This window comes from Marmota monax, unplaced genomic scaffold (genome assembly GCF_021218885.2).
Source record: "Marmota monax isolate L192 unplaced genomic scaffold, Marmota_monax_Labrador192_F-V1.1 WCK01_AAM20220418_F8-fsc01580, whole genome shotgun sequence".
In the NCBI taxonomy this organism is placed as follows: Eukaryota; Metazoa; Chordata; class Mammalia; order Rodentia; family Sciuridae; genus Marmota; species Marmota monax.
In genome coordinates, this window is record NW_026692784.1 from 34967 (window position 1) to 44647 (window position 9681).

General features: G+C 41.9%; 1 pseudogene; it reads right to left on the bottom strand.

Moving 5' to 3' along the window:
* Window positions 1-425: 425 nt before the first annotated feature.
* LOC124094906 (centromere protein N-like) lies at window positions 426-1976 on the bottom strand (annotated as a pseudogene).
* Between the last annotated feature and the right edge of the window lie 7705 nt (window positions 1977-9681).

A 9681-nucleotide genomic window follows, 5' to 3' on the forward strand; every position in this document is an offset into this window, starting at 1 on the left:
TCTATTTTTACTTTTTTGAGTAACCACCATCCTGTTTTCCATAGTGACTGCCTTATTTTTCATTCCAATTGCTTCACATCCTTGCCAACATATATTACTTTGCAGTTTTTTTCCATAGTAGCCATCTTTTAATGAGAATAAGGTGATATTTCATTGTGGTTTTGAGTTGCATTTTCCTAGTTATTAGTGATTCTGAATATCTTTTCAAATACTTCTTGGCATTTAGAAATCATATTTAGAGAAATGTCTATTTGAGTGTTTTGCCCATTTTTTAATTGGATTATTTGATTTTTTTTTTACCAGATTTTCAGTATCTTTAATCACAAATCAGTATTATAATGGTCAGTTTGGATATAATACCTATGATAAAATAATTATGAAAAGTATCGTATTTACAATAAAACAATTGTTTTAAATAAGTGAGTCATTGGATATGTAACTTCCTTCAGTAACAACTTAGTGGACCCAATTCTACTCTCTAAATGGACCAATTTTTTGATTCTCCTGGAAGTTTTGAGTTGGGCATAGTTCCTTGGTGTTCATTTCAAGTGATCAAAGCTTAAAAGAAAATCCCTAGAAACCAATAATTGGAACTAGACCTCCTTAGGATGGAGTAGAGGTAAGAGTGGGGGAAAAGGACACTAGATATGATGCCAACAGGATGATGCCATCTGCTTGGCTTCAGAGCATTCTCTGCACTCAAGGTCAATCCAGAGCCTATACATATACTGTCACCTCTCAAATGCCCACAACTGCTATATTTATCAGGAAAATGAGAGAGGGGGCCCAAGGAAGAATCAGTCCCAACAATCATATGAACACTTCTAAATTTTCAATACCAAGGATTAATTTCTGAAGTATAAGCTTATAACCAGAAGCTGTCCAGTTAGCCATTAACTGGAATGCATGTGCATCATCGCCAAGGAGCCTTTGGGCTTACAAAACCATATACATCTTATTTGTCTCTGATTTTAAAATAATCCATTCCCTTGTTGGGTATGCAGGTAAGCAGTGGAGAAAGTGGTACATCTGCAATACCAGCTGGTGCTAAGGATTTCAGTGCTTCCAAAAATGTGGCCTAGAGAAATTTATTAGGCACCAGACAGGTTCTTTCCTCTAAGCCAAGATGCCCCCATTTAAGTCACTTTTGAACTCCGTTTCAAGCTTATATTATGCAAATTATAGTTGTGGTTGAGTAATTCTTTGGAATCTGTCTTTTTCTACTGTGTTTTCCTGAATGATCCTTGAATCCATATTTACATCTAGTCCCAGTCATCTTTCCTGTAGAGATGTTGTAGAGTTGTGATTTTCAAAGTTCTTATTATACTGTTAAAAACAATAGCCTGAGAGAGTCCAGGTATCGACTTCTCAGGTCCACTTTCACCATCTAATGGTATTTGCTAGCAACTGCCAGTGCCTGACCCAGAGGGCAAAATGTTCTTTAGCAGGGAGGAGGGGAAGGCGTAGAGAGTCTGGGGGTAACGCAGCACATTTGTGGGTTGGTATTGGTTTGGCTTTGTACATCTTGTTCCCCAGGCAATTCGGATTCAGACTACATTCTCCTCAGCATCTCTGAAGCTGACCGTCACATTTTTCAATGCTCTCTGAAGAATTTTCTTGAATGAATGTTTGAATTGTTCCACATCAAAAAGATCAATGTCTTCATCTGGTTCTGTACTCATCTGAGTTTGAGTACATCCCAAACTTTTTGGTGCCAATGAACTTGAGTATAAATGACATCTGCAAGGGCTGCGTCCATGAGACTCAAATACTTCTCACACAGCAGAACCAAGTCCTGAACAAGACATTCCTTTCTCTGATGGAACTTATGGTCTGCAGATTAAAAAAAAAAATCCCAGGCTTTTAAGGTTCTCATCATTTCATACATGGGGATTTTCAAGATGGTCCTCCTGATAAACTGGGCAACAGTCTCATCCATCTCTTGGGCACGACCCCCATCTCCAGCAGTGCCCTTAGCAATGGTGTCCACCAAGGCACCTTCAAAGCCACCAATGGCAATTCCTGCCACCCTAAGGCTCCAGGGTATGAGGTCCCACAAGGGCCAAGATGGTAGTCTGTTGTTGAGTAAGAGATCTTTATGTATTCTGGATTTTAACCCCATGTCAGATATATGATCCCATATTAACTCCACATCAAATATATTCTCCCATTCCATTGGTTGTCTTTTTAGTCTGATACTTGTGTCCTTTGATGAACATTTTTAAGTTTGATGTACTCCAATTTATCTTTTTTATTTTATTGCCTCTGCTTTTGATGTCATATCTAAGAAAACATTGCCAAATCCATTGTCATGAGATTTTCCCCCTCCATTTCCTTCTAAGAGTTTTATAGTTTGACATCTTATGTTTAGATTTTTGATCCATTTTGAGTTATATTTTGTATTTGGAGTAAGGAAGATACACAAATTAATTCCTTTGCATATAGCTATCCAGTTTTCTTTTTAAAAATTTGTTCTTTTTAGATATATATGAGTATATTTTGACATATTATACATGCAAGGAGTACAACTTATTCTAATTAGAATCCCATTCTTGTGGCTTTACATGATATGGAGTTAATACTGATCATGTATTCATATATGACCATAGGAAAGTTATGTCCGATTCATTCTACTGTATTTCCTATTCTCTGTCCCCTACCTTCATTCCCCTTTGTCTAATCCAATGAACTTCCATTTTTCCCCTCCCTACTCTTCCTTGTTGTGGGTTAACATTCACATTGTCAGAGAGATCATCCTTTCCCCATTGTGTGGTCTTAGCACCTTAGTTAGAATCACGTGACCACACAGATTACAAGTGTTTATTTCTGGGCTCCTTATCCTTTGCCGTTGGTTTGTATATCTGACCTCATTCCAGGAGTATATAGTTTTGATTGCTGTAACTTTATAGTAATTTTTGAAATCTGGAAGTGTGAGGGCTTCAGTGGTGTTTGGGTTTTATAGATTGTTTTGTCTATTTGGGACCCCTTGATATTCCATATAAATTGTAGGGTTATTTTTTGATCTTTGCTTAAAATGCTACTGAGATTTTACCAGCGTATAGGGTCCTGCAAAGGACTGCATTCAGTCTATTAGTTTTGCTTTGAGCAATGCTGACCTCTTAACCATATTAAGTCTCCAGTCTACAAACACAGTATGTCATCCCATTTTTCTAGAATTTCTTTCAGCAGTGTTTTATTGTACTCAGAGCACAAGTCTTTCACTTCCTTGGATAAGTTTATTTTTAAGTATTTTGTTCTTTTTGATGCTATTGTAAATGAAATTATTTTCATAATTTCCTTTTCAGATAGTTCATTGTCCACTTTTGCTTTTATTTAAAAATAAGAAGAAAATCTGGCTCCATCAGCTGACTTTCCTGCATGGCAGCAGGTTTTGAGCTGAACAGCAGCTGCTCCTTGTAGGAGGACATTTGTTCTCCAGTTTGCTACAGCCCCTGTCTGGCCAGCTTCCCCTCACATTCCCTGCCTGCCCCCTGCAGGCATTTGTGCCTTCTACCCCTTATTTAGATCATCCACAGCGGTGGGTACACACTGCTGCTATCCATTAGGAAGGAGCTAGAATGGTAGAACACTCTGGAACAGGCAGGCACCTTGACAACTGAACAAAACAAAATCAAATCTGATTTTCCATGCTCCTGAAATGATTTGTAAACACCCAATTAATTTATTGCAACCATTCAGAATAGAAAAACTTCAGCAACATATTGTGTGTTTTTCTGTACAACAGGATGCAGAATACAAAACTATTCTTTGTGATTTAACAAAATAGACAGTAATGACCCCATCCTGTGCTGGGTGATAAAGAAACTCCCTCAGGAGTTAGTGAACTATGTAGAGTTGTTTATCATTGTCTCGTAAATGGCCACAGACGTGTGTGTTTCCAGGCTCTTGCATTTGCTAGGGAATTTTTGTTTTTCTTCCCTTCCTAGAGGTTCTTGCTACCAGCAGTACATCTGCCTGTAGCAGTCTGCCTCCGCTTGGTAGCTGATGCTTTCAGCACACTGTGGGCTGGGACCAGGCAGCAAGGTTTACTAGAACTGTCAGAGTCAAAAGTGGCAAAACAAGTTTCCCCTAGTCTCATCATTGCTTCACAGCTTATCCATGAGGTGGGGTAACAGAAGAGCCCACCCACAGATGAGATAAGGGACTGATAGTCAAGAAGACCAAAGCCATAGAAGTCATAGAGCTGACTTGGAGCAGGCAGGACCACAGGGCAGGTGCCTCTCCCCTGCAGCTACAGTCCTCTGGCCACCTGGGGAGCCACAGGGCTGGAGGCACTGCCCATCTATGGGAGGCACTTGACCTCTTGGCACTGAGCGCACTCTGTCTGTTCTTTAATGGAAAAATAAAAAACACTTCTGCCTTTTCTGTATCCCTCTCCCTCTTGGGGGCCCAAATCAACAGCTCAGCAGCTTAAATACATTTTCACTTTTCCCAAGGAATTTCATTTTGGATTACGTCCATGAGGTACCCCCTCCCCTTCATTGCTCTGTAGGAAGATTTTTGTTTTGTTCATTTATTTTAGATATTTCATTGTGAACATTTTAAAATACATTCAATATTTGGAAAAGACCAGGATAATTAACCCCAAATTCCCATCATTCATTTTCAACTTTGCTGTTTTCTTTCGTCTCCCCCCTCCACCTTTTTATTTCGTCCCCCTGAAGCCAGAGAGGTAGAACATTTTAAAATAACATTGTTTTGTTTTCAGGAACCCATTTTAACAATAGGCCATAATCTCCATGGATTGTCATGTATGAGTTATAGTACTAGCAAGGAAATGTACATGCACCACTTCTCGTCCTTTTAACAACCCTCAAAGGTAAATCCCCTTTTAGTAGACGAGGACATTGAGGTTCTGCCTTAATGTGAGGCTAGAACAACGGCTACATGATGGTATATTAGTTGGGAAACTCTGAAGGAAAAAGCAACAACATTGTTTTCTTCTTTCTACTCTCACACCCCATTCAACAGTCACTTTGGACAGCAGGTGTTAAGTCTCCCTACCAACAACCAATTCTCTGATGTAGGACACCAACTGGATGTCCTCTAGTTCAACCCAATGTTGATGCTCACTACCTGGAGATAAAACCAGATCCTGAAGGTTGAGCTCTGAGACATGCAAGACTGCCCCTACTTCAGATGCCCAGCTGCAAGTCCCAGGTTGTGGCCCATGATTCTGACTGTAGACCAGGGCTTCTATGATCCTCCTCCATGTGTTCCATTAATTTGCTAGAGGAGCTCACAGGACCCAGGGAAACACTTGACTTCCATTTGCCCATTTATTGTAAAAGATAATACCAAGAATACAGATGAACAGCCAGATGAAAGAGATGTGAAGAGGCATGAGAAAGAAGTGTGGACATTCTAGGCCCTCTTTGGGATGCCACCCTCCAGCACCTCTGTGTGTTCACCTACCTGGAGGCTCTCTGTCTTTTTGAGTGTTTAGGGAGCTTCATAGGCATGATCAATTCCATCAACCAATTACAACGGCCCCAGGTGATCACCTCAACTTTTCTCTCCTATCTAGAGGCTGGGGGAGGGCACCCAATGTCCATCCCTCTATCCTGCCTCAGTCTTTCTGGATATAGCCTCCTACCACTAATTGTCCCATTTGTATACAAAAGACACTTATTACTTTGGAGATTCCAATGGTTTTAGGAGCTATGAGCCAGGAACCCCTGGGATGCGAAATATGTATTTCTTACTTCACAGTATCACAGATGCAGTTCCGGCTATATAACAGAAAGGTCCCAAATGTAGTATCCTGAGCACGTTAAATGTTTCTCTCCTTTAAAAGTTCACCTAGGTCCAGATCTTGCCCAGAGTGAGCATGTGGCTAGGTAGGGACCCAGATCTCATCTCACATCACTCAGCCATTCTCAACATCATAGACCAAGATGGCTGCTCCAGGTTTTCTTGTCAGCTGGAGGTGGAGAAGGGAATATTGGACAGTGTGCCCATTCTCTTGAAGGGCATAATCCTTAGGTTTCATGCATAGTTTCTACTCACCAACCACTGTCCTGCATTTCATCTCATGATCACACCTGTGAGGGAGACTGGGAAATGTAGTCCAGATTTGGGGTAGGCTGTGACCTAACAAAAATTTAAAATTCAATTATTAAAGGGAAGGGAAAGAAAATGGATAATGGGGATTAGCAAGCAGTACTTTCATGGGTGGGATAAAAGGGTTCTTTTCAAGTTCAGAATGTGTTTTTGAGTTCTTTATTTTGGACTCAATTGTGGCCCATTTTACTAAACTCAGTGGTTTCTGGTTAAACTGGAGATAGACATCCCTCGATTAGGGACTTAAATCATTTTGCCCTTGTCTCCATGAATATTTGCTTTGTGCATTTCTGTTCAGAACATTTATAACTATACTTTCCTTTTAGAATAAAATTTATTCTAATAGTAAATTTACATTATGTAAATTAAATTCTCTCACTCTCACTGGAGAGGCTCCAGTTACATAGTAACAGCCCCTCCAATGATGGTTTTAGATTCAGCTCTGCTCTTTCCTACTTTCATGGCCGAGGACACATTTCCCTTCTCCAAGCCTCCTTTTCCTTTCTGCAAATAATTCCATCTACCTCAGCTATGGTTGTAGAGGTCAACAGAGGATAAATGAAGGTTCTTAGCACACAGTGAACATTCGGTAAGTTTTATCTGTGTTCAGATATGTGTATAATCTCTCCCAGTAACTCTATGCTGTTTAATTCCTATCATTTCTAAAAATAATAACTATAGCATTTTTTAGCATTTTCACAGCTATCATTTAATTTGTGCTTTATAATACCTATGAAATAGGTAGATGTGTTAGTAAGCTTCCCATCACTGTGACAGAATGCCTGAGAAAAACAACTTAGAGGAGGAAAGATTTATTTGGGCTCATGGTTTCAGAGGCTTCAGTCCGTGGTCAGCTGGCTCCATTACTTTGGACCTGAAGTGAGGCAGAACATCATGGCAGGAGGGTCTGTTGGAGGAAAGCTGCTCACCTCATGGGAGCTGGGAAGCACAGAAAGAGGGAAGGAGGGGACTGGGAACAAAGGTCCTCCTCCAAGGACCTACTCCCTCCATTTAGGTTCCACTTTTTACAGTTTCCATCACCTCCCAGCAGTCCCTTCAGCTAGGAATCCCTTCGTGGATTGGTGCATTGATGAGATCCAGGCCCTCACGAGCCAATCACTTCCCCAAACTTCCACCCCTGGAGATTGCTGCATTAGGGATCAAGCCTTCAACACAGGAGCCTTTGGGGGACACTTCCTATCCAAACCATAACAGTAGAACAGATAATACTATTCTTCTCATCTTCTAGATTACTAAGTACAGTAGGCCCCCCTTATCCAAGGAGGACATGTTCCAAGATCCCCAGTGGATGCCTGAAATCACAAATAGTGCTAAACCCTATATAACCTTTCTTCCTATCCATACATACATGATACATATGTGAGAAACTTTAATATACACATTAGTTAGGTGAGAGATTAACAATAACTAATAATAAAATAGAATAATTATAACAACACTATTAGAAAAGCTATGAAGGAGAGAGTTATGGTCTCTCAGAATATTTAATCTTATCCTACTCATGCTTCTTTTATTGGAAAGTGCAGATAAGGGGCACAATGTGCACAAGCTCAGAGAGTTGGATTCAATTGCTCAAGGTTGCAGCCTCTTCCCTCTTGCTGGGTCCTTCCCATGTGCACTATACCTGCTCCACGGGCTGTTACCTTAAACCAATCACAAAGCAGCCCTCTCTCAATCCTCCCCTCAATTTCCCCATGACAGCCAAGCTCTTCACAAGAGTTGCCAGCATGTGCTACTTCCATGTCCTCTTTCTGATTCTCATCAGCCCGCCCCATTTGACTTGTGCCTCTGCACAATTGCTCCTGGATAAAGCCTGTCTGGCCTCAAGCTCTCTGTTCCTTCTGACTCTTGCCCTCAACAATTATCCATTCCTGTGTTTCCAAATGCCATCCCCAAAGTTTGTCACCTGTGCAGGCTCCTCTGGTCTTGATGACTCCCAGGTCAGGGGTGGGAGCAGGTTAGGAGAGCCCTTTCACAGAAGTCCAGACGACAAAGAGGATCTGAGCCAAGGTGGGGATGACGGAATTAGGAAAAAAAAATTTTAAAAAACAATGATGCTTGGAAAGATTCCCATGATGTGGAGACTACATGGCTTTGGGATTCTGAGGGAGTCATGGATTCTAACAGAGGGTGCTTGGGAGACACTCAGGGATAGGACTGCAGGGGAAGCTATTGGGGCGTGTCTAATGAAGGTTGTAGAACTGAGCCTGCAGCGAGGGAGGGACATCTAAACGGAAAGCCCAGTGGCTAAGGAATGTTTGCTCGGAATCCTTTTCCTTACATTTTCTCTGCCTAGTGATGCAGGCACCGTCCTCTCCCCACCAGGGCCTCCCACATTGGCAGCAGAGTGGATAGAAGGAGAAATGTTGCTTCTCCATGACGTAGGTCATTATCACATCTACAAGGAGCCATGGTAGTGTATTTTAGAGCACCAATATAAAATCATAGAGTTCCTGACAGGTTGTTTAAAGGATAGGGGACAGGTGGAAATGTGTGACCTGTCACCTTTGAACCTTGTGGCTACACAGGACAGAACCTAAGGAGACCTGAAGGAAGAACTGATCATCTTGGGAGTTTCTCAAAGTCTCTATATTTTAAAAAACCCTATACTCCTATGCTTCTTGGAGCTAGGTTTGGAGCTACAAAGAAGTTCTGAAGAATTGAACAACTGCTGAAAGCAATCTGAAATCTCCCTGAATTAGGTCCAGTAGAGATGAAGTTGTAGTTAACCCACATGGCCACATAGGGGCAGCACACACAAACGCACCTCTTCATGAAGTGGTCCCATTGGCTTTGGTCTTATTCCCACTGCACCATCTACCCTCCCGCAGACGCTCAGAGCCTCACTCAGGGATCTAACTTTCTTAGCACCTGGCCTTCAGCCTTCATCCTTGTATGCTAGGATGGGAGGGCCATCTACCTCCCGATGCCCTCTGGAGTCTCCGGGCCGTGTTGTCAGTTACCACCTCAACATCCCAGCACCTTCCTTCCTACTTTCAGCTTGCCCTATACACCTGCCTTGTCTCTCCAAGTCCTAGTCAAAGTCTCCGACCTGACAAGCTTTTGACCACTGGCAGCCATAGCTTTATCTTTAAGACTGCAAAGAGTGTGACAAATCTGTGAGCATAATGACCAAGGAGAGGAATCTAGCAGCTGCATACAATGGGTTTTGAGTGCCACCATGGGGCACATTGTTCAGGCACCCGATATCCAGTTGATGCAGAGTAGCATCCAGGGAAAAGCCACTGGTTGTCCACTGATATGCTTTGAAAAAAATGTTGACTTTCTGGTTTTGTAAACAATCAAGTCTGCCTTTTAGTCTCAGAAAATGGGGAGAATTCAAGGCAATCATATGGCATGAGTGCTTCCTTAGCACAGTGGTCACATCCCGGACATGTTTGCCAAAAGCCAGTTTTCCATTTGCTCTCCTGGGATGTCTGATCTACTTAGTTCAGGGAGGAAATGTCTTTGAAGTAGCCATATATGCCTGGCTGTCACAGGTGGCTGAGCAGCATGACACAACTTCTGGAGTCGTGGGGAAGGGACTCTGAAGAAGAACTCTGAAACTGTGGGTGA